General features: G+C 47.4%; 1 protein-coding gene and 1 pseudogene across 1 annotated transcript in view; one reads left to right on the top strand and one right to left on the bottom strand.

Moving 5' to 3' along the window:
• LOC101531792 (tropomyosin alpha-3 chain-like) overlaps window positions 1-4,164 on the bottom strand; it is a 39,604-nt pseudogene extending 35,440 nt beyond the window's left edge.
• ANKRD6 (ankyrin repeat domain 6) overlaps window positions 1-23,735 on the top strand; it is a 189,671-nt gene that overhangs the window by 63,918 nt on the left and 102,018 nt on the right. The gene's annotated exons all lie outside the window — the stretch shown is intronic.

Here is a 23,735-nt window from a genome sequence, read left to right as displayed (position 1 = left end):
CCCGCAGGTCTACAGTTTGAGTTTACTTATTGCATTTGGTACATGGCTCTTTGCTTACAGCCAATTGTGCCACAACCTCCAACAAGTTCCAGGTCTGAGTTCTTATGTTAGATTTCCACCATGATCTCTGTAGCCCCAGTTCCTGGCTCACCACTCTCCACCTCCTGTGATACCATACTGAGGCTGCTCCGTTGTCTCTGCAACCTTTCTCCCGCTTCCGGTTGGAGCAGGTCCCAGGATTAGGGAGATACCAGGTGTCCTATATAGCTTGGTTGTTGGTGGTGCTGATCTTGCCGGAACCTGTTGGACATTAGGTCTGGGTGCCACATGGACCTATTTTGACCCACATGATGCAGCAGTGGGTATTTCAGGTGGGACCAGTGCAGTCCATCGAACTGAGTACTTGCAAGCTCAGCACATGCACAGTTCACTGTTGTCCCCGGCAGGCTTAAAACCTTTGCTACACTATACAAATGGTGCCTGACATGCCACTACTAGAGTTCTTGATCTGCTGGCCATCAGATCTGAGAGCAACCCAGACCTGTCTTGGGTGGAAACTGTAGGATGCCACATCACTGCAATTCACTGAGTCAGAAATGAGTTCGCTCCCAGCTCAGCGTATGCTCAGTCCTTTCCCTTGCCTTTGCCTGCTTATGCAAAATGGTGCCCAGTTCAGCTCTAAGGGGCTGACTGGGCTGTGAAATCCACCCTGCCCATCTGGAATCTGGTGCTCTGTCTCTGCTCCTGGTCAAATCAAACAGACCAGCAGGACGGACACTTCTTTGTCTGGGCTCACCTCCCAAGCTCCCAGTGAGAGTCCCTTCCCTCCTGGTTGCTGGTGGAGTTGCGGCTGCTGGTGAAGTTCAGATTGCTCTTAGCTGACGGCCATGCTGGAGTATCAGTCACTGCGACACCACACTATTTTCATGGCTTTACTGTGTCTCTCAGTCTCCAGGTACCCCTCTGCTGTTGTTCTGTCCTCTCCAATTTCCTGGAATGTGTCCTCTCTGCTTCATCCTGATTAAATGTTTTGCTGTCCATTTAAATGTGTCCTTACCCTATTCTGCCATCTTGATTCTCCTTGCAGCCTTTCTTTTCTTTTTTTTTTTTTTTTATTTTTGACAATCTTTACATAGTTAATTAGGGTAAAAAGGTTCAAGGGCTATAGGAAAGTGGGTAAGACTGTTATTTCCATATTGTTTCCTTCATGTATCTCAGGTAAAGGGGGATATTGAAGGAGAAGCCCCACCCAGTTTCCCACCCACCCCAGGTCCCGGATGTACAGCATGCTCCGAGGGTATTTATAGTTCAAGACAGAGTGGTTTTGATAGTTCACCAGTTATGATTCGCTGCCAATCTCGCCACTCGAAGCACGATGAGGTCGCTGAAGAATCCACTGATTGACATAGTCGATCAGAGTCTCCATTTGCCCAGTTTTTCACTGCCAATATATACTTGAGGTGGTTGATTGACTTGTTCTGTCTTCTGTCTTTTCTTGGTTAGGGTTCTGAGTCCAGCAGTTCAATTGGGGAGATCCCCAAAGAAACTTTGCCTTGAGGTGTTCCCAGACCAGATTCTTGTATGTACTAGCAAGCACAGGGCCCGGCACAGTCCATTGCCCCAATCAGCTGGTGGTTGCAATTGCTGGGTTGGTTCCGTTTTCAGCCCTGACTTCTACTGTAACCAATGGGTGCTGCAGTCCAGCCTGGTTCTGCCCAGCACAAGCTTGACCCTCGCATAGACCAGTGGGAACTGCAGCCTAGTTGGAGCGACCCACAATAACCCCCAACAGGCCTGCCCCCTACCCTGGTTTGCAAGTATGTGTACCAGATTGGTCCAGTACGTCCCACCTCCCATTTGGCTATCATACATGTCAATGGGTATTGAAGCTTAGTTCCATCTAACCAGCTCAACTATCCAGCCCACACAGATGCTGTTGCGTGCCTCTCTGTCTAGCCACCCCAGCCCCTGTCCTAGTTTTTGTGCCCTCCAGTGGTAGTGGTAACCCAAGAGGGAGGAGCCCACTATTTCCCTCCCAGGCCTCTCCCACTCCCGGATTATGCACTTTCCAGCCAGGTGGTTCTGTAGTTTGACTTGACAGAATTAGCCCCCAGTGCCAACTTCTGCCAGCTAATGCTGAGGCTAAACCCAAACAACCCTCACCCACTCTAATTTTGTTTGCACCAGTAGGAATAATCAGCCCAGCTTGGCTTTTCCCTGATCTAGTCCACATGGGGTGCACAGGTGTTGTAGCCCTGCCTAGTCTGGTCTGCCTCCATCCCAGATCACACTCTCCAGTGGGAATAGCTGTCCAGCAAGGGAACCTCCCCTCCATGTTCCCTCTATCTGCTCCGACCCCTCCCTTCCTGGTTCTCACACATGCTGGTTGGGCGCTGCAGTCACATCCAGTACAGGAAACCTCACCTTTGGCATTCCGTGTTGTGCACTGGTTTTTGTTGCGACCCAAACTGGCTTGACCCACACTCTGTTCTGGTGCTTGGATTTGCCAGTGGATGACATGACCTGATTCAGCCTGGTCTGCCCCCGACCCATGCCAAATGTATGCCAGTGGGAAACTTTCCATGGCCTGTTCTGAGCTGTTTACTATTATGCTTCTTGAGTTTACCTGCCGGGTCTGTGTCCTGCCAGAGGAGTTGCCCAGACACCTCCATCAGAACCTCTCCCAATGCCAGATTTTGCACATACCAGGGGGTCCATGAGCCAGCCCTGCTCAGTTCGCCTCCTGTCCTAGCAGGAACAGTGGCTTTTCCTGACTGGCCTTCAACCCCATCTGGTTCTTGCTATTAGATGTTTCAGCCCAGCCATGGCTCATCCATACCCACATACGACTTACACATGGCTCAGTAGGAGTTGAGACCTAGCCTATTCCGTCCCATATCTACCCTGGTCCTCCAGGACACCAGACGGTGTTGGAGTCTGGCCCAGCTTGTTGTGTCCAGTCCCAGTCCACACTTGTGCCAAGGGACACTACAAGTGTTTCCTGACCAGAACACAGCCCCCATTCCAGCCCATGCACCTTGGTGGGAAACTCAACCCAGCTAGGTTGTCCCCTTAGCTCCCAACCGGTCCTGTTTCCAGCCATAGATCACGTGCATGCCAGTGGTTGCTCTGACTCAGCTTGGCTCAGCACCTCACCTGTCCCGACCCCTGCCTTAGACCCTGTTGCTTAGCGTCCCTGGCTCACGCAGACCAGCAGATACATGAGCCTAGCTCGGCATGACCTGTACTCCATCCTTGTTTCTAGTTTCGCTTGTGGGCTAAGGTTTGCTCAGTCCTGCCCAGTTCACCCTGTTCCATTACCAATTCACACATTAGCCAGCCGTTGGAGCTACTTTGCCCAGCTTGTCTGACCCCCAGGTCTGGACCACATGTTCACCAGTGGGAGCTATGACTCTCCAGGGGAGTTTCCCAAGTTCCTCCACTTAATCCACTCCCAGACCCAGTTCTCATACATGCCATTGGGTTTTAGGCCAGTGCCCGTTGAAGACTGGCCTCCAATTAGCCTTGTATAAGCTGGTGAATGTTGCAGCCCAGCCCACCCCACACCCTATTCAGGATGCACATTCGGGTGCTGCTGCCTTGACCAGTCCAGTCTGTTGTGGGTTCCTTTACCTGTGATTGATGTCAGGCTCCTTGGTCACACCTAGCTTAGTCCATCACCACCCCAACTCTTGAGCTAACCAGTGGGGCTAGAATTTCCACAGGGTTTGGCCCACATATCCCCCACAGAATCTACCCCTGGATATGGCTCTCGAGTGCTAGTTAATGTCATGGCCCTGCCTAATGTGACCTGTCTGCTGATCCATCATCATGTCAGGTAATAGCATATGATGCTGCTGGACAAGCCCGAGCCTTAGCTTTTGCATGGACTGGTGTTTGGTGGTCAGCATTGTTCAGTGATTACAAGTTCTTCAAAGGAAGAGTTACTGTCATTGGGAATCTTTAGAATTGATTCACATCCCAGAAGCACAGTGGGTTCAACCTGGAGCTACCTAAGCAGTGATTCAAAGGGCCAAAACCCCAGAGTTCTCAGCTGGGAGGCCAGCCAGCAGAGCCTGGCGCCAAATGGCACAGTGCCACCTGGGGACAGCTCACCATGTGCACGAGGTGACTGGAGTCCGGAATCCGGGCCTGAGACGCCATGTCCTGAGACCCACCCACAACTGGCAGGCTGCAGGAAGTTTAAACCACAAGGTTGCGCTCCTCCCCAATCCCATATACCACTCAATGAGGGCGACGGGTGGGCCCCGGGCCTGCCCGGTCATGGAGACCTCCCCCCTCTGTGGGTGTACTCACCCCAAAGGGAGCAGTCCTTGGATCCCAGGGAGGCCTGGGGACAGCTCACCACATGCACGTGGTTGCTGGCGTCTGGGATCCGTGCATGAGACGTCCCTTCCTGAGACCCATGCAGGTTTTATTTTCTACCTGTAAAATGGGGCATATGCATAGTATAATAGTATGAACAAGTTTCTGAGTGTTAGCTAGAATAATGCATGTGAATTCATTTTTTTAATTATTAAACTTTTTCATTGAAAAGGCATATTTACAAAGGGAAGAGTTACGGAAAGATCTGTCCCCTGGTTCTTTCCCCAAATAGCTGCAATAGCTGGAGTTAGTTCAAAGCCAGGAGCCTCCTCTGGTTCTCCCACATGGCTGAAGGGTCCCAAAGCTTTGGGCTTTCTTTGCTGCTTTCCCAGGCCACAAGCAGGGAGCTGGAATGATTGTAGAGTAGTCAAGACATGAACCAGTGCCCATGTGGAATATTGGTGCTTGTAGCAGAGGATTAGCCAATTGAGCCATCATGCCAGCCCCAGCATGTGAGTTCTTCTGGCAGCACCTGGCTGGCAAAATGCTGCTGTTTTTGAAATAAAAATGTGGACGTAATGGTGTTGAGCTTGTTACTCCCCAGGGAGCCAGAGACCTCCATTCATTGTTCCTCAACTGCTGTGCTAATGGCTCGGTGATTTTATGGTGAGGCTCTGAATTCCTTGCGTGGTCCTATCCTTGGATGGAAGTCCCAGGAAGTGGGTTAAGAGAAAAGTGGCCTGGGCAGCAGAGGTCAGAGGCACTATAGTTTATGGGAAGAATGGTACCCCCACAGGGACACCCTGACTGTTCTTATAGTCCTAAGGAAGTCAAGCTGAAAATAGGGCCCAATGAGATGCTTGTGTGAGCTGTGCAGGTGTCAACGTGCAGATGATGTAGGACGACATCATTGTTATCCCCAATAGACACAGAACAATAGTCAAAACATCTTGGAATTCTATTTGTAAAACTAATACTTGCAGTGCAGAGGCAGCAAAACCAAGTTTGTAGTGTTCAGAATTTCTTTGAGATTTTTTGTTGAATTCAGTTCTCCACCTTCTCATGAATGATACTGTGGGACCATTCTAGGCCACCTATTACTCTTTTTTAAAGACTTATTTATTTGAAAGACAGAGTGACAGAGAGGCAAGGATAGAGAAAGGATCTGAATGAATGAATCTTCTATCACTGCTTCATTCCCTAACTGGTTATAAAAACCATCCAGGGCTGGGCAGGACTGAATCCAGGAGCTGGAACTTCATTTAGGTCTTCCACATGATGGCAGCAGCCCAAATACTTGGTAGATCTTTCACTGCCTTTCTATGTGTGTTAGCATGGAGCTGAATCAAAAGCAAAGCAGTGAACTTGAACTGGTACTGCCATATAGAATGCCAGCATTACTAACAGCAACTTAACAAAAAACAACAAGTGTATACATCCAAGCTTGTGGGCAGAATTAGCCTTATAGGGTTTTGGGGATCCCTGGACTGTCACTGGGAGCCAGCCTTGCAGTATGAATGTAGAGCTGTGACTGCAACCTCTATGTCTGTTGCAATAAACTTGGACTTTGAATAGAGGTATTTTTAGTGTTTTGCAGTGTTAGTGAAGCATGGTAACTAATTCCATGGCAGTGTCAAAAATGCCACATTAACACCATTTAAAAGAGGTTTTAATAGTGATTACATGGGCCCACCAGTTAGGGTAGAGATTGTCAGGATGGGGGACAGGGGAGAAGAGACAACATGGGTGAGACAAATGTTTGTCTTTTCTCCTGTGTCTGAGTGAAAGGGATGGGAGGAGTACATTGCTTCTGGCTGTCAAATCACGTGAGTGCTCAGGGGTGGAGACAGTCATTTGATGCTGCCTTGGAGATCGCAAGGGAGAAGGTTTCAGCAGTGTTACTTGAGTTGTCCTGATTGTTCTAAGACACTATTGGCTTCATTACACCAGATGTGAGAAATTCTAAGTTCTATTGACTGATCATGGCTACCTTTTTAGTGTGTCCACACACAAGTGCTTGCTGTAAATCCTGTTGTTTAACCTGTCCTACTTTCCATCTTTTGATGCTGTACTCAGTCAGTCCTCTGTTGACTTACCTGAGTTGGTTATCTTTTTGAGTGTGTGCAACTGAATATGCTGCCTATTCTTACACAGAAGTCAGCAACCGAGGTGACCCAGTCCTGCAACATTTCTTACGGGAAGCCTCTAAGAAACCTAGCCTGGGAGGTCCTCAGACTTAGCTTCAGTGTGCACCAGATGGTTCAGGGTCAGGTTCAGGTTTGGTCCATCCCCTGAACCAGCCAACAGATGTGCCAGTGAGTGCAGTCCCATCCCCAACCTGGTTCTCACATGAACCGGTGGATGCAGTGGTTTAGTCCGGCCCAGCCTGCCTCCTTTCCCAGTTCTTGTGTGCACTGGCGAGTGCTGTGACTTAGTCAAGATGACCCAAAAGAACCATTACTATGCTCACTCCAAGTCCCTGTTCTTGCATGTGCCAGAGGTGCTGCGACCCAGCCCAGCCTGGCTTACCCCACAGTCCCTATGTTCAAATTTATTTTTCAAAAAAAAAAAAATCTTTAAAAAAAATGCTGGTTGGCGGAAATGAACTGTTCTGGAAAGAGTACTTCATCTGCTTCCTTTCTCAGGAAACTGAATGGTTTCCCCTCAGAAAATCTAGGTCCAGAGATTTCATTGTTTATAGCTGTCTCTTTCACCCTTTTTATTAAAATAGATGAACTGCAAGTACGCAACTCATAACAGCCACAGATGAATGAGTTATTACAAAGTGAATGTGCTTACATGAAACTCCCAAATCAGGACATCGGATGCAGACGACTTTCCAGAAGCCTGCCTTCCTCCCTCCTAAGCCATGTCGTTGACTGCAAATCTCATGGCATAGTTTTATCTGCTCCTGAAATCTGTACCAGGGTGTTTAACAAAGTTCATGAAGGAGCCAGTGTTTGGCGCATCAGATAAGACACTGCAAGGGATGCCTTTGTCCCTTATTGGAGCACCTAGACTCCAATCCTGGTTTGGCTTCTGCTTCAGCCTCCTGTTGATACACACTGGGAGACAGCAGGTGATTGCTCAAGCTGCTGGTTCCTTGCCACCTGGATGGACTTCCAGACTTCCAACTTCGGCAAAAATTTTTTTTTTTTTGCACAGAATAAACTTATATTTTCCGTGGACTTTTCAAAGTACCCTTCTCTAAGGTGAATTATACAATAGGATTTTTCTATTTGGCTCATTTTGTTAAGGGGAAAGTGTTTGAGAATAATCCACATGGTTATGGATGGTAATAACTGTATTGATGCACATTGCTATATAGTATAAATAAATCACAATTTGTTCTTTCCAATATTGTTGGACATCTGTTTTAGATTCTTTTAAAATGATATATATTTTAAATTTTTTTTTTAAAGATTTATTTCTTTTTATTGGAAAGGCAGATACACAGAGAAGAGAGACAGAGAGGAAGATCTTCTGTCCGTTAATCCACTCCCCAAGTGAGCCGCAATGGCTGGTGCTGCGCCGATCCGATGCCGGAAACCAGGAACCTCTTCCGGGTCTCCCATGCGGGTGCAGGGTCCCAAATCTTTGGACTGTCCTCGACTGCTTTCCCAGGCAGGGAGCTGGATGGGAAGTGGAGCTGCCGGGATTAGAACCGGCGCCCATATGGGATCCCGGGGTGCGCTCAAGGTGAGGACTTAAGCCGGTAGGCCACGCTGCCGGGCCCTAAATTTATTTCTTAATAAGAAAAACACATTTAGTTGAAAGAGTGGCTGAGAGAGATTTTTCTATCCAGTGATTCACTCCCCAGATGACCACATTGGCCAGCACTGGGCCAGGCCAAAGCCAGCTGCCAGGAGTTACATCTGGATCTCCTATGTGGCAGCAAAGGCCTAAATACTTGGGCCATTTTGTGCTTTTTCACAGACCATTAGCAGGAATCTGGATTGGAAGTAGAGCAGCCTGCACGTGGAGTGGCATCCATATGGCACGTCATAAAGCCACAGACAGTGGCTTTACCCGCTAAACCACAGTGGTGGTCCCTCAGAATCTATTTTTAACCTTCTGAACTATTAAAGCAATTACTAGGCAGTTCACTATTTAAAAACATAACCTGAATTATGAAAATTATTTTTGTTTATTTCAAAAGGCAGAGAGAGAGAATAAGAGAATATCTTCTATCTGCTGATTATTCCACAAATGCTTGCCACAGCCAAGATTGAAGCCAGGGGCCAGAACTTCCATGTTGGTCTCCCATGCGGGAGACAGGGACCTATCCTTGTGGAGCTATCCACCCGCTGTGGAGCCATCGTAGGGTGTATGTTAACAGGGAGCTGAGATGGACGTGTAGGTGGGATTTGGTGCTGTGTACTCAGCTATGGGATGCAGATGTCCCAAGTGGCACTTTAATCTGCTTCACAGTGCCTGTCCCCATGTGCATCTGTAGTGAATTCATTCTGGAAGAGAATGACCTTGTTAGTTTTAGGTTGTGATGCACTTCATAGATGAAGCTGACACTGAACCCTGAGAATCTCCTTTTCTATGACATGGGAAAGGTTTTGGAATGCAGTCATTATTTCAAAATTAGAACATGGCAGAAAATTTAGTGCTCTGGTATTTTTTTTTTTTTACAAGTTTTTGTTTGAAAAGTAGAGTTAGGCAGATAGAGTGAAGGAGGCAGAGAGACAGCTTCCATCTGCTGACTTTCTTCCCAGAAGGCTGCAATAGCTAGGGCTGAGCCAGACCGCAGCCTGGAGCACCTTTCTAGTCTCCAACATGGTTGGCAGGGGCCACTCAGGCCATTTTCTGCTGCTTTCTCAGCAGCAATTCTTTGGAAATAGTTCAATTTGGGGGAAACGGGAATTACCAACTGTCACATTTCAATTATTTGAATGGTTAGCTGTAAGTGGAATTACAGTGTACATAATTTACCAGCAAAAATCTATCATAGCGTATTTTGTGGAAACAGATAATTCACATCATCCCAGCACGAATGGATTGCCAGTGACTTACCTGCAATTTTTTTCCTGTGATGAGAAATGCTGTCACAAACATTCCCCATGTGTGCTGTGGTACACGTATTTGCGTTTCTCTGGATCATAGAGCTAGAGTGCACACTGTTCAGGTATAGGGTACATATAGGTTTGACATTACCAAACAATTTTCTAAAGTTACTTCCCTAACTCATAGTGTGTGGTTCTTATTACTCCTGATCCATGCTATGCTGTCTTTTGTATTTTCAGTCTTGTTAAATGCTAGCACTTCTAGCCAGGGTGTAGTGGTTTCTTTTTCTATTTCCCTGATGATTATTGAAGTTGAACATTTCCAGGAGCTTATTGGCTTTTCTGCCTGGTCTCTTCTGTAACCTGCTGAAAACTCTGGGCCATTTTCTTATTGAACTTGAGCATGTAACTGGAGGTGTGAACTCCACATGTTTCACTCTCTGGTTTTTCCTTTTACTTGAGTGGATTTGAAGCAAGCTGAGTGTCAGTCTTTTTGCTGTCTGGTCTCTTTCGGGGGTGAGTAGCCCCCCTCACAGTCACCAGCTAGGTCTGCAGGGTTGACTTCCCCACACCTTCCACAGCCTCTGAACTCTCGGTGGCTACTTGCACATCAGACGATGCCACCCAGGATAATGTGACACCAAGCATTTGGCTCACCTCCTTACACTGACCTTGCCTTTGTATATATTCTGGATATGTAGGTTCTTTTCTGCTTGGTAGCATTCACATCTTCAAACACATTTTTTGTAGTATTTTGTTTAATGCTAACCTGTGCTGTTATTTAATATGAAAAACAAGTAAAATATAGCATTATAGAAACAAAAAAGTAAGCCAAGGATCTTGAAAAGAGACTTATCCTGGATTGCCTTGGAAGGTCCCTACATGCAACTCACGTATCTTTATGAAATAAGTGCTCATGGAAAAGATCAAGGCAGAGAAAAGAGTGATGTGGGCAATAAGCCATGGCCCATCTGCAGCCACCAGAAGTTGGAAGAGGCAAGAAGTGCTTTTCTCTAGAACTTCTGAGGATAGTGTATCTCTGCCAATACTTTGACCTCTCAAACTGTGGTTGTGGTGGTTAGTTCCAATTGAGAACATTTCTGAGCCATAGGCTGCCCAGGAATCTGGCTAGATGTTATTGCTGGCTCTATCAGTGAGGTTGTATGTGGTGGGCACTTAGGTTTGCATGAGTAGGCTGAGCAGAGTAGGTTACTCTCTGCAGTGTGGTTAAGTGAACGCCAACCTGCTGAGGGCCTCAGGAGAACTGGGGGGTGGAGGAAGGTCTTGCTCTCTGTGTGGCTTCTTAAGCTGAGGCATCTGTTGTCTCCTCCACTTGAACTGGAACGTTGGCCATCAACAATCCTGTTTCTCAGGACTTTGGACTCAGACTCAGTCACAGCACCAGCCTTTCCTAGGCCTCCAGCTCATAGATGGGCCACTTCTTTGTGTAACTAGTATAGTAGGACAGGAGCAGCCATGGTGACACAGAGCCTGAGATGCTACCATGAATCGTTGCCCCTGAAACAACTGCCTAGGTGTTTTTTGGGCATTTGTCTGCAAAACCTTGAGCAAAGCCAGTGGTTGTTTGAGTGGGTATTGGGTGCTATTCCAGATATCAAGGACAATTTGCACAGTAAAGACCGGCACAGCTGTAGCTTTCATGGTGTCTGTTGGGAGACAGGCAACCAAATCATCATAAAAATAGATGTCTGTGGGCCCGGCGGCGTGGCCTAGCAGCTAAAGTCCTCGCCTTGAAGGCCCCGGGATCCCATATGGGCGCCGGTTCTGGTCCTGGCAGCTCCACTTCCCATCCAGCTCCCTGCTTGTGGCCTAGGAAGGTGGTCGAGGACGGCCCAATGCATTGGGACCCTGCACCCGCATGGGAGACCTGGAGGAGGTTCCTGGTTCCAGGCTTCGGATCGGCGCGCATCGGCCCGTTGCAGCTCACTTGGGGAGTGAATCATCGGACGGAGGATCTTCCTCTCTGTCTCTCCTCCTCTGTGAATAAATCTTTAAAAAAAAAAAAAATAGATGTCTGTGGCCAGTGCAATAATGCAGCAAGCTAATCCTCCATTCTGTGGTGGCTACATCCTATTATAGACATGAGTTCTAGTCCTGGCTGCTCCAGTTCTGATTCAGCTCCCTATTTACGGCCTGGGAAAGCAGAGGATGGCTCAAGTCCTTGGACCCCTGCACCCACATGGGAGACCTGGGGAGGACACTCAGCTTCAGATCAGCTTAGTTCTAGACATTGTAGCCATTTGGAGAGTGAATCAGTGGATGCAATTTCTCTCCTTTTTCTGAAAAATCTGCCTTAAATCTTATATAAAAATAGGCATTTTTCTGCAAACTGAGTTAAATAATATGGAGGAGAGCAAGTCCAGGACAGCAGGGACCACCAGAGCTGGCCCTGGGAGATCAGGAAAGCATGGCCAGCTGCTGGCTGATAGTGAGAAGGTGGGTAGGTATTGGCTACAGGACGACGCGGGGAGGGATTGAGTGCTTCAGGCAGGCAAGGGGTCTGACACAAAGCCCAATGATACAGGGGAGCCCAGCACTAAGGGAGAACTGATAAAAGGCCAGGCATGATAACTTCTTCAAAAGTTGAGAGTCATGTTGAAAGGAATAATAATGTGAGACTGGTTCCACGCAGAAGCTTTGAAATCAAGTCGAGGCATTTGATCTTTTCCCTAGTGCAACGGAAGTCTGTCAGTTTGCAAAAATACCATAGACTGGATGGCTTTTATGGTAAGGCATTGTCTCACAGTTTCACAGGCTAAACATTCAAGGTCCCAGGTGTCAGCAGGGTTCGTTGCCTCTGCAGTTTCTGCCCTGAGTTTGTGGAGAGCCATCTTCTCATGTCCTCATGTAATATTTTTCTCTGTGCACTCACATCTCCAAATGTTTTCCTTTTTTTTTTAAGGTTTATTTATTTTACTTAAGTCAAAATTAGAGAGGGGGAGAGAGATGCATCTACTTCACTCCCCAAATGACCTCAGCTGGCCAGAGCTGGGCCAAAGCAAAGCGGGAAGCTAGGAGTTTCTTCCAGGTCTCCTAGAGGGTGAAGGTTCCCGGTGCCTTGGGGCAGCCTCAGCTGCCTTCCCAGGAAGGCAGCAGGGAACTGGATTGGAAGTGGAGCAGTCAGGACTTGAACTGGCAGTCATAAGGGATGCTAATGCTGAAAGGTGGAGGATTCACTCTATATGTCACTGCTCTGACCCCTAAAGTTTTTTTTTTCATATAAGGACACCAGTCATGTTGGATTAGGGCTCTACCTTCATGTCTTCGTTTGACCTTAATTACTTTTTTAAGGCTGTGTTTACAAGTATTTGATTACATTCTAAGGTTATATAATCTGGGGTGTGAGGTTTTCACATAAAAATTCTGGGGCAGATACATTTCAGTTCACAACAGAAGCTCCTGAAGATTTTTCAGCAGGCTGAGATCCTGGCTCTAACTGAATCGTTGATGTTCATTCTGGCTGTTCTGCAGAAAAGATCAGAAGCAGCCAAAATCGACTGAGGCTGCTTTGTTAGAAAGCTATTGTAAAAGGATCAGGAAGGCGACTAGAATGTGCTCATGTATATGGATAGGGGCCATTTCCGGGGCAAAATCAACAGGATGCAGTGATGGACTGAAATGTTCAATAGAGGAAAGTGGGAAAAAGGGAAATTTCAAGATTGACTCCAAGCCTTTAGTTTTACTTCATTGTAATAAGTGGAGCTTGAATAGAATCATTAGAGGAAAGTGAGTTTGGTCTTAGGTCTGAGTTTTAAGAGTTGTGGTGTTTTGAGCTAACCATGCAGAAATAATAGGTGCTTACCCTAATTAACGATGTAAAGATTGCCAAATATAATTTAAAAAATAGAAAAAAATAGGTGGGCCTGGATATATGGATGAGGAATTTGGACGGGAGACTTAGAGTATGGATATGAATTTGAGAGTCTTTGGCTTTTAGCTATACCTGTGTACTACCCAGGATATTTTAAATTCTTGTTAAATATATTTTTGGGGAAAATCAAAGTATTTCTGAGACCAGCCTGCTAGCCCCAACCGCCTTCCATCCTGTGGTGCCAGCATCCCATGTGGTGTGGACACTGGTTCAATTCCTGGCTGCTGTACTTCCCATCTAGCTCCCTGCTTGTGGCTTGGAAAAGGAGCTTAGGATGGCCCAAGTCCTTGGGATCCTGCACCCACGTGGGAGACCCAAAGGAAGCTCCAGGCTCCTGGCTTTGGATCAGCTCAGCTCTGGCACAGCCATTTGGGGAGTTAACCAGCGGATGGGAGACCTCCCTTTCTCTCCTTCTCTAAAATCTGCCTTTCAAATAAACACCTTTTAAAAATATATATTGTTTTTACTATGAGCTGGAGCAGAATGTAGGGATAGTATATTACTACCTCCTTAGAAAAGCTGTTGAAAAGAAGGGTAGAAAAGGATTTTGGATCATATGGTTTGTGTGTGAGTAGTTGACTTTTCTAGTAAGAACTTTGGAACAAGATTAGAAATGAACTCAAAGTATGAGAGTAAAGGGAAATCTAGTGTCCCTTTTCATTCTCTTGGAGGCTTTACACAGCCTTCAGTTGTCTTGTCGGTTGCATGATAGACTGTCCCACCAGGTAGTACCTTCACAGGTACATGAGTGAGGCGTGCCACCAAAACACCTGCAGATCCGTCAACATCACAACAAAGAGCCAAGGCTGAAAAGGTGTCTCCACAACTACTATAGCTAAACCCCAGTGGCTGGGAAGGATGGTCACGGACCTCCTCAAAATGAAGATCTGTCAACCATGCAGGTTCTTGTTTCCTGGATTATTAGTGGTTTTGTTGAACCAGACTTGACATACAGATGGGCAAGTAAAAAGGCTTCCCCTAGACTTAGGGGAAAGGGTGCAAGGGATGTGTGGACCCAGCTCTTTTGTTTCATAAAAGCAAGAAGAGTATTTTTTTTAAAAGCAGATGATTGCATTAGCTATAGTTAATGATAAGAATCGGGTTTGCTGTTTGTTTTGTCTTAGCACAGATGAATATGTAAATACAGAAAAAAATCACACAATTAGTGCCCACATTCCCATCTTGTAAATTCTTAAGGAATCATAAGAGCCTGCCATTTATTAACAACTGCGTAGACCATTCTATAACCTATACTTTAAGTAAAATCCTATGATCCTGTAGTACAAGGTATTTGGCCTGTGCTGATAGTTGCAATGCCTTGGTGTTAATTTGTGCATTTGGCCAGGAGGAATCTCCCACCAGTGTTTATTCCTAAACCTCAGGCCTGTTTTCAGCATCTGCCTGTCCTGGTCCCATCGTGGATGAGACTTGTCAGCTATGAGTTCTCTAGCAGATTCTGCATCCAGATAATTTCTGATCTGCAGGAATGCCTATGGGAAAGGTTGGCCTCTAAGCCCCGAAGGAGGGGCTTCTTAGACACATTTTGTATAAGTCTGGTCCCTGGATTCCCAACATGCCATTCTTGGTGGCTTTTGGAGGCTATTGCTCAGGTTTTGAGCTCATATATCTGAATGCTCCAGGTGGAAGGGTGTCTTAGAAGGAACTCTCATGTAGCTTCCTGCACAGTTTCAACAAGACAGCTCCCTGCTTACCTGCTGACCAGGGATGAAGACATGAAAAAAGAACTGGCAACATCATTGTGCAACAGTGCAGCAACCCTTCCGGACAGGCTACAAAGGAAGCACTATCCTCCTGAGCTCTTTCTGGTTGAACTTATGCTTTGCAAAATCCATGGAGAGAATTTCAGCTTCCCCAGTCAGGAAGTCATTCTAGGGAAGCTCCAGAAAACTTCAGAATGACATCTCTTGCTTCTGGGAAACTTCCCAAGGAAATTTTCTCCGTCTTTCCTTTCAGAGATGAGGAGAAAAAGCATACCGTGCCTCCCCCAAGCCGCTGGGCTAAAACACCCCCCAGGATGCCTTGTGTCCTGCCTGTTCACAGGATCCAGCCTCAGTGGTGGTGTTGTAAGCAGAGAAGGGAACAACTCCAGTAGTTTGAGGCCAGACTCCAGCACGCCAGGGACACACAGTGGCAGGGACATGGGAAAGCTCCAGGTCACAGACATTCCCTGGGCAGCCGAGCAGACATGACACTTCATGCCTTGGGTCAGCCAGGTGATGTGGAAGCAGCAGATCCTCCCAGCACCCACACTCTCCTTCCCGCCACACCTACTCCTCTCCCTCTCTTGCTTCCCTTTCATTTCTGCGCCTCTCCCTGAGACCTGGAGCAGTCTCTCCACTCTTACATTCTCTGTAAAATCACAAAGGCATCCCTGATTGCTGACATGTATTGGTTTGTAGCCCCAGAAAAAGGTGCTTGAGGAGCCAAGCCATGGCACTGGCAACTGTCACCTTTGCGTTAGGCAAAGTCTATGCCTTTTTTTTCTTCCTAGGGGAGGTTTGCTTCCTTGTATTGGTAAGTGGCTGCCTCCATAGGACTGACCAGGGTGGCACATGGTGTGTGAAGGGAGAGAATTTTCCTTTAAGACTGTCAAGCAAACAACCTTGAAGATGTTTCCAGAAGGTGCTCCGATTTTGGCCTAGCTTTGGGGCGAGGAATCTTCAGATTCTCTGAAGGTGGAACTATATGTACCCTTAGATTCATCTCAAAGTGACAAAACTGGAAGGCTGGCAATGTGGTCCAGCAGATTAAACCAATGCCTGTGATATCAGCATCCCATAGGAACTTTGGTTCCAGGCCCAGTAGCTCCACGTCTAATCCAGCTCCCTGCTAATGTGCTTGAGAAAGCAGTGAAAGTGACCCAAGTGCTAGGACCCCTGCCACCAACATGGGAGACCTGGGTAGAATTCTAAGCTCTTGGCTTTGGCCTGGCCAAGCCCCAGCCATTGTGAATTTGGGGAGTGAATTAGCAGATGGAAATCTTGCTCTCTCATTCTTGTCCAGCTCAGAGAAGACCATTGGTTGCCTTCTGGATCTGGGATCTAGACTTCTCTGCTTTTAACTGTGAGTCAGTATTTTCTCTGTTCTTTACCCACAAATGCCATGGTGATGCTCTGCAAGATTTGCTGCCACAGGACTTGCAGCATGCCCAGGCCAGCAGCCTCCCACTTCTCTCAGCTCATTTTTCCTTCTAGCTGCAGTGTTTCATTGATTCATTCAACAATCTCTTAGGATCCCACCTTGCTAGGTGCAGAGCATGCAGAGATGAACACTTGGAGGTCACCACTATCGAAGTTACAGCAATGAGTGAATCTGGTTCAGCTGAGTTGGTCACCTAATGTTAAAGAATAATACTAGCTACATATTCTCTACCCTTTTAATTTCATTCTCTACCAACTTGGTGAAGTGCCTGCCTACAGCAGCTCAGGGGGAGTGAGGCCTCCTGTCCCTGCAGAATCTACAGCACTGAACTGGCAGCCTCCCACCACATGTTCACTGCAGCTGCAGGATGGCGACTGAGCTGATCCGAACCCAGGGGCCTGGAGCCTCCCCAGGGTTTCCCATGAAGGTGCAGGGTCCCAAGGGTTTGGGCCATCCTCAATTGCTTTCCCAGGCCACAAGCAGGGAGTTGGATTGGAAGCGGGGCTGCTGAGATTTGAACCGGCACCCATATGGGATCCTGGCACATGCAAGGCGAGGACTCTAGCCATTGGGCTATTGTGCTGGGCCTAGGATCTCATTTTCTTATGGAAGCATGTTTGGGAACTGAGTGGACTGCATCAGTGGTCATTATCATTTCATATTTTTTCATCAAAATAAACTTCTCTCTTCATTCCATTTCTTTTCCACTATTACGAGTATCCTTGTCTTAGAGCGCTCCAGCAAAGCAGAATCCAGAGCAGATGGTTGTGTTTGGTGTAAGGCTGTGTTTTCCACAGTTATGGAGATGGCCAAGACAAGATCTGGTATGGGCAGGCTGGAGACCAAACAAGCAGTTGTGTGTGTGGAGGCTGGAGAACTGAGGGTAGGGACTTCTGCAGATCTCTGGCCGAAGGATTTCCAGCTTAGCAATCAGGCGGAGCCTTTAGCCTGCCCCTGCCTCCCCATTCCCTTCAGGTCTTGGACAGGTCATGCTGGCCTCCGCACCCCCTGAGAAAGGCCCTCTGTTTTACGCAGTTGAGGAGTTCAAGTGCAATCTCGCCCAGAGACATCTTCATAGACACACCCAGAACTGCGGCTTGGATTAGATATGGTTTCTGAACTCATGCAGGACTCTAAGCCCTGAAGCTATGAATTAATGATTCTAAGAGGGTGCAACTCAATTCCATGAAGGTATTTATGAGGTTACCCAGAGGGCGGTGCTTAGGTCACTGCAGGCGAGGCATGCCCTAAGAAGGGAGTTCTCTCGCCAGGGTTGGCCTAAGAGCCCAAGTCAGGTCAGCTTGCTCTATGCTTGCTGTCTTGCCCTATGATCCTTCCTCTCCACCTCTGCCCTCTCGCCCCATCAAAGCTCAAATAGGGTCGCTCATCTTATATTTTAACTTCCAAACTGTGAGTAAAACAAACCTCTCTGTTCTTTAGAAGCAGCTCATTTCAGATAGTTCATTGTAGTAATGAAAAGCCAACGCATCCAAAAATAACATTTAGTCAGATATCTGTGCATCCCTTAGCCTCACTGAGTTGACATAAAATTCACCAGCACACATATCTTTATAAGGGAAGGGTCAATAAGTGATTGTTTTGATTTCTGCCCTTTTAAAATTTCTTATTGAAAGGTAGAGAGACAAACCTCTCATTCGTGGATTTATTCATCCAGGTGCCTGGATGTCAGGGTTGGGCTGGCAGACCAATCTGGGCTGCCTACATGGGTGGCAGAGGTCCAATTGCACATGGGGTACAGGTGTCCAAGTGGTGTTCTGATGGCCATGCTGAACACCCAGCCCGTATGGAACCCCATTTTGGTTAGCCTGGGTCTGTGGGGTCCTTGTGTCAGCAAGGCCACTTTGTGACCAGCAACAGGAGTTCACCATCCTGGTTCACCCTCAGCAAGTTAGATCGTCTGTGATATTTATGCTGTGCCATGCCAGGACAACCTCCAGCTGGCCACCATGGCCAACAGGAGGGGCCATGGTTGGAGGAATTGAATGTGATGCACTCCGCCTGCCAGGAGAGCTTGCTTGCAGATGTACTCAGAAGCATGGAGAACCTGGTCCTGGACATCTTCCTGTGATGGGCAGGGAGGCTGCAGCCCAGCTACCCTGGGTCTCCAAGCTAGGCCCTCGCCTCCTACCTCCAGGCTTCATTGCTGCAGTAGACTCCCCTAAAACCACAGAAGTTGCTTCAAGGCCTGAATCTGTTTACTAAACTTGGGCACTTGAATGGCGAAGCTGAAAGGGAGTGATTTGTGTTCACTCTGCCCAGACATGAGGGGCAGTCTTGGGGATCCACAGATGGCATCATTCTCCTCAGTTTGTCTTGGCACTGTAGGAAAGGGATTTGTACCAGGTCGTCCCTGCTGCGTGCCCCTAGAGCTCTGGCTGTGGGTGCCAGGGCTTGGCTCCACGTGCCTGTGAGCACGCTTCTGCCTCCCTGTGGGTGAGAAGGTGCGTTCCTCTCTGGGAATCCAGCCAGAGTGCCCATCTGTTCTTTCTCTTGGCTCCTGTTTTTTTTGCAGTTATCTCTCTGTTAGGTGAGGAAATGAAATAGCATGGTCAATAGGACAAATAGGAAACTATGGGCAAATAAATATGTTCAGTTGGAAGCAGCAGTGAGTAGTTTAATAGTGAATGTATACCCCAAAGGCGGATCACGGAATATCTGATCCTCCTTTGCTAGCAGACATTGGCTTCTCTCCTTTGTAACTTCTTCACACATCCTGTTTCCGTTTCTCTGCACTCTTACCTGGCTCAAGACGCTGGCTCCACCATTGCCCCACCCCTGCAGTCTTCACATTGCCACATGGCAGAATGTAGAAAAAGCCCAGGCCTGACCATGGGCCTTCCTCTAAAGCACCATGCCTGGGCTCACTGGTGTGCCATGCCCTTCCTTAATCTCCCAGCTCAGGACCACCTCACTGGGATCACTGGAGCTCAACATGGCTCCCTCTTCCCCCACTCCACCCCTTCCCTATGTCCTGCATTAGTCAGGGCTCTCCCAAAACAAAATGCTTGTAAGGAGGAGTTGGTCCAAATGGTTATGAAGGCTACAGAGTACAAAATCCAGAGGGTAGGTTGGTGGGTTGGAACCCCTGGAGAGACAGCAGGCTGGGATCCCAGGAGAGCCAATGCTGCCAGGCAGTGAAAAAGCTATGTGCTATTAGCTGCGCATGCAACTTGGCACCATCACCATCTGCATCACTCTGTCTCCCTTGGGAAATGCTGGTCTTTTTGTTCTACTCAAACCTCCACCCGATTGCATGAGGCCCAACCACCAGAGGGAAGGCAATGCGCTTCAGTCTGTTGATTTGAATGTTAAGTTCATCCAAAACACCTGGAATGATGTGTGAGCACTTATTTGGGCACCCTGTGCTCAGCCATCTGACACATAATGGACCATCACACTTTGCCTTTGTTCTCTGCATCTGTGCTGGACCGGTAGGCTTACCTTTCTGATGTGCTGGGCTGAGTCTGGGCCCTGGGCCTTCGGATGTGCTGGAGACTCCATCTGGAGCACTTTTTTATCTGTGCCATTCTTTGTCACTCATCACGTATCAGCTGCAATTCCCCACCAGTGCAGGACACTCCCCTGCCTGCCCAGGCAAGGCTTGCCCCCTCTGGTATGCATCCACCGAGCACACCCAGCTTCCATTTAGTAAACAGACACCACACTGCGGCTGGCTCCTTGGTTGCTGTTGGATTGCCTCAGAAGTGAGTGCAGGGGGCTGCTCTAACCAGCTGCTCCAAGATGATTCAGGCAGTAAAAGAATGAAAGAAGAGCTTGCATTGCATTGAAATCTTCCAAGGTGCCAGGCTGTGGACAATAGACGCAGCTGCTTGGAATAAACATGATTATCTTCACTAATGGATTGACACCCACCCAGATAAGTTGGGATGTACCCAAGGTCATATCACCTGTGTTATAGAAGCTGGGATTCAGCTAAAATATCACGACTGCTAGCACTTTGAGCACTTACTAGGGGCTAGGCATTCTCTTGGGCGTTAGATACTTCACAGTATTCTCGAGTTTTGCAGGACTTACATATCCCACAGTGTTGCTTGCCTACTGGTCTCCACCCCATGAGAGTCCCTTCCGTGTGTCTCAGGAAGCTGGAAAGTGTGCAGGAAGCCCCCTTCTCACTCGTGTTCAACTCCCTTTTCCTCTGCCCCAGCAAATGGAGGCAAAGTGGCAAGCTTGCTGGCTAAGCTTTCTCAGAGGGCCAGAATGCTGCTCTCTCCTTCCTGAAGGCACCAACTCCTCGTCCTTATGAATATCCCCCTGCCTCCAACTACCACAAACAAGTGTGTGTATGTGTGGAGAAATGCTTGTCTAAACCATTACTCCCCCAGAAAGCAGCCTTGTCTCCGATCTTCTCCATAGATGAATGTGGTAGGAAGGGACCCAACTCCCTGAGTGTGCATCTCCCAGTAACCTAGGGCACTTAGCAGACAGCAGCACCCAGTGCCAATAGTTAATCATTTTAGATTTTCCAGAATCCCCTGAGTTTGTGTATGTCTTGAACTGTGTCATTGCTGAAGCGGATTTGAAAATATGTCTGCATGCCAGGAATATTGAGAGATTGCTAGCTTGATGCCTAATGCATTAAGTTACAAGTGGATGCCCTAGAAGAATTGATTTCTGGGATGTAGGGGCAGATTTTAATATGTTCCTTTGCTGAATCACATTATTAATAATGCCACTAAATGGGATTCTGCTGAAAATCAGCTTAATTTTCAAAGGCAATTAGATAATTTTATGGTTGATTTGAGGCGATTGTCTCCAACCACCAAACTGATACCAGACTGCCACGCTAACCAATTCTTGGTAACAGTTGAAGGAGAGCTGGGTTCTAGGAAGGCAAAAGCTCTCAGCTGATTTATGCTCCTATGAGGTGGAAAGCCTGTAATTGCTCTGTGATTGTTGCCTTTGCCCAAAAAGGAAAAAAAAGAGAAAGAGAAATAAAACCTGGTGTGGGGTGTGTGTGTGTGTGTGTTTGTGTGTGTGTGTTTTGTAAGATTTACTTATTTTTATTGGAAAGACAGGTCACATTTACAGAGAGAAGGAGAAACAAAGATCTTCCATCTACTGGTTCACTCCCCAAATGGACAAAACAGCCAGAAGTGAGCCAATCCAAAGCCAGGAGCTTCTTCCACGTCTCCCACGTGGATGCAGGGTCCCAAGGCTTTGAGCCATCCATTACTGCATTCCCAGGCCACAAGCAGGGAGCTGGATCGGAAGTGAAGCAGCTGGAACATGAACCGGCACCCATATGGGATCTCAAAACTTTGAAAGGGAGAATTTAGCCACTGATCATTACTCTGGGCCCTGTAGGCAGTTCTTATCTGAAAATGAAAAGCAGCATGGGGAGCAGAGTAAGCTCTGGTAATCCCTCCCAGGAGTAGGGAGGAAATTTCTAACTTTCTCTTAGCCAACATGTTGGTATGGTGCTTTTTGGTGAGCAAGGTGATACTACAGAATGGTCTTCAGATGTTGTTGCATTTTTGAGTGGATCTTGCACATCTGCCTCATTCGCTCAGCAGCTGTTTTAATCGCTGCTGCCGAGAGAACTAGTCCAGGCTCAGGATACAGATGGGAACATGGACAAGACTCTGGCTCTCAGAGCACTCATGGGAATGAGGTGAGGGGTGGCAAATACTATGAAAGGAACAAGTTCAGATGGCATTGCCTTCTGTGTAGAAACTAGAATTCAGTCATACACTGGCAGAAGGTGGGAGACAGGCAGCCCATCCATTCAGGCCTGCCAAAAATGCCATAGACTTGGGGGAGCAAATGCACTAGAAAGGTCCCCGTGCCCACCTCTCCTGCCGAACCTGGTAGAAATAGATTCCTTTGCAGCAACCTGGCAGGACTGTTTGGATTCCCAGATGAGTGAAATAGAGTATGTGGTTTCTTTGGGGAGAATGAGAAGACAGCCAAAATCTTAAACAAGAGCTGAGTTCCCTACTTGCTGCCTTAATCAAGCTCATTAAAACAACTCATATTTCAAGCCTCCTGGTGATTAACTTTATTTTTAATGTAAGTAATATCTGCATTCTTTCACTAAGTCTACAGGCTCCCTGAGTTACAAGATGGGGAGCAGTAGGTCTGTAGGTGTAAACTTACAGCTTTTCCTCATTAGGTAATAAATCCCAAATGCCCACAGTGTAAAATGGGGCACGCTTGCTAAGATCCAGTTGCTTTGGGGGGAAAATGCTTGGCTTGAAAACCTCTACTGCTATGACTAATTTGCATGTTTTTCCAGTCACTGTTTTGACAGCTGAGACAGAGTTTAAAAGAAAAACAATAAGAATTTAAAATGCAAATATGGGTGTATGTGCATGCTCAGGGAAAGATCAGTGCAAAAACAGTTTTGGCTTTTGGTGTCATGGAAAATCAGACTGTGGGTCACATTTGGTTATTTGTGTGAACTCCTGCCCTGTATTTGGGAAAGAAGAGATGCTGCACTGAGCAGGCAGTGCTACAGAAAGGGCCACCACCATCCCTGCCCAGCCCATAGGGACCAGAAGGGCAAAGTCTGCCTCCTCACAGTGCAGGTCACCTGACAGAAATCTAACGTAGCTCATCATAGCCTAATGTGGGAAGCTTGTTTCCTCTCATAGCTAGGAAGCCAGCATTACACACCAATTCACTTTTTACCCTGGAAGGAGAGGCCTGGATCTATAGCTGACCCTACAGCTGCACACTTCCAGGTAAGTGATATGGTCTCCTTTCCTCCCCTCTGATGTGCAGTACTTAGGGGTTGGCCCAGAGAGAAGCTGGCCCGGGTCCTCGGTGTGTGTGTGTCTGCAAGACCTTTGAAGGGTGCTGGTGCAGAGAGTGGCTACACACCTACCAAGGTATTACTTTCTATGCCTTTGCTAGTCAGGTAGTTCCAGATCCAAGGAGTGGTTGACTTTAGCTGAAAACCTGATTCAGTTGAGATGCTGGGTGAGTCCAAAAGTGACTGAACAAAATTAATTAGTGTGTATATCCTGGTATTGGCCTGCCACGGAGCCATGCATGTTCAGAGCAGCTGGCTTGACACATGAAGCTGGGTGTCTTGATCGAGCACTTACCTCTGGGTTAGGTGACCAAGAAGGTAATGGATAGACCTAGATGAATCAGAGGAAGGAGTGTATGATCTGGGACAGCCGACTTGGTTAGGCTTCAAACCTGAAGTTGAGCTTTTAAGGGATATGAGTGTTGGGGCCAGGGCTGAGAGGAAGAAACCAACTGCTTGGGAAGCAAGGACCCACCAGGAGGAGGGGATGGGAGGCAGTGGGAGTTAACTGGTGTTCAGCACAAAGTGGGGGTGACCAAACTATTCA

The sequence above is a fragment of the Ochotona princeps genome, chromosome 1, assembly GCF_030435755.1.
Source record: "Ochotona princeps isolate mOchPri1 chromosome 1, mOchPri1.hap1, whole genome shotgun sequence".
Lineage (NCBI taxonomy): Eukaryota > Metazoa > Chordata > Mammalia > Lagomorpha > Ochotonidae > Ochotona > Ochotona princeps.
The sequence above is the reverse complement of the archived record's forward strand: the minus strand, read 5'-3'. Positions and strand labels throughout refer to the sequence as shown.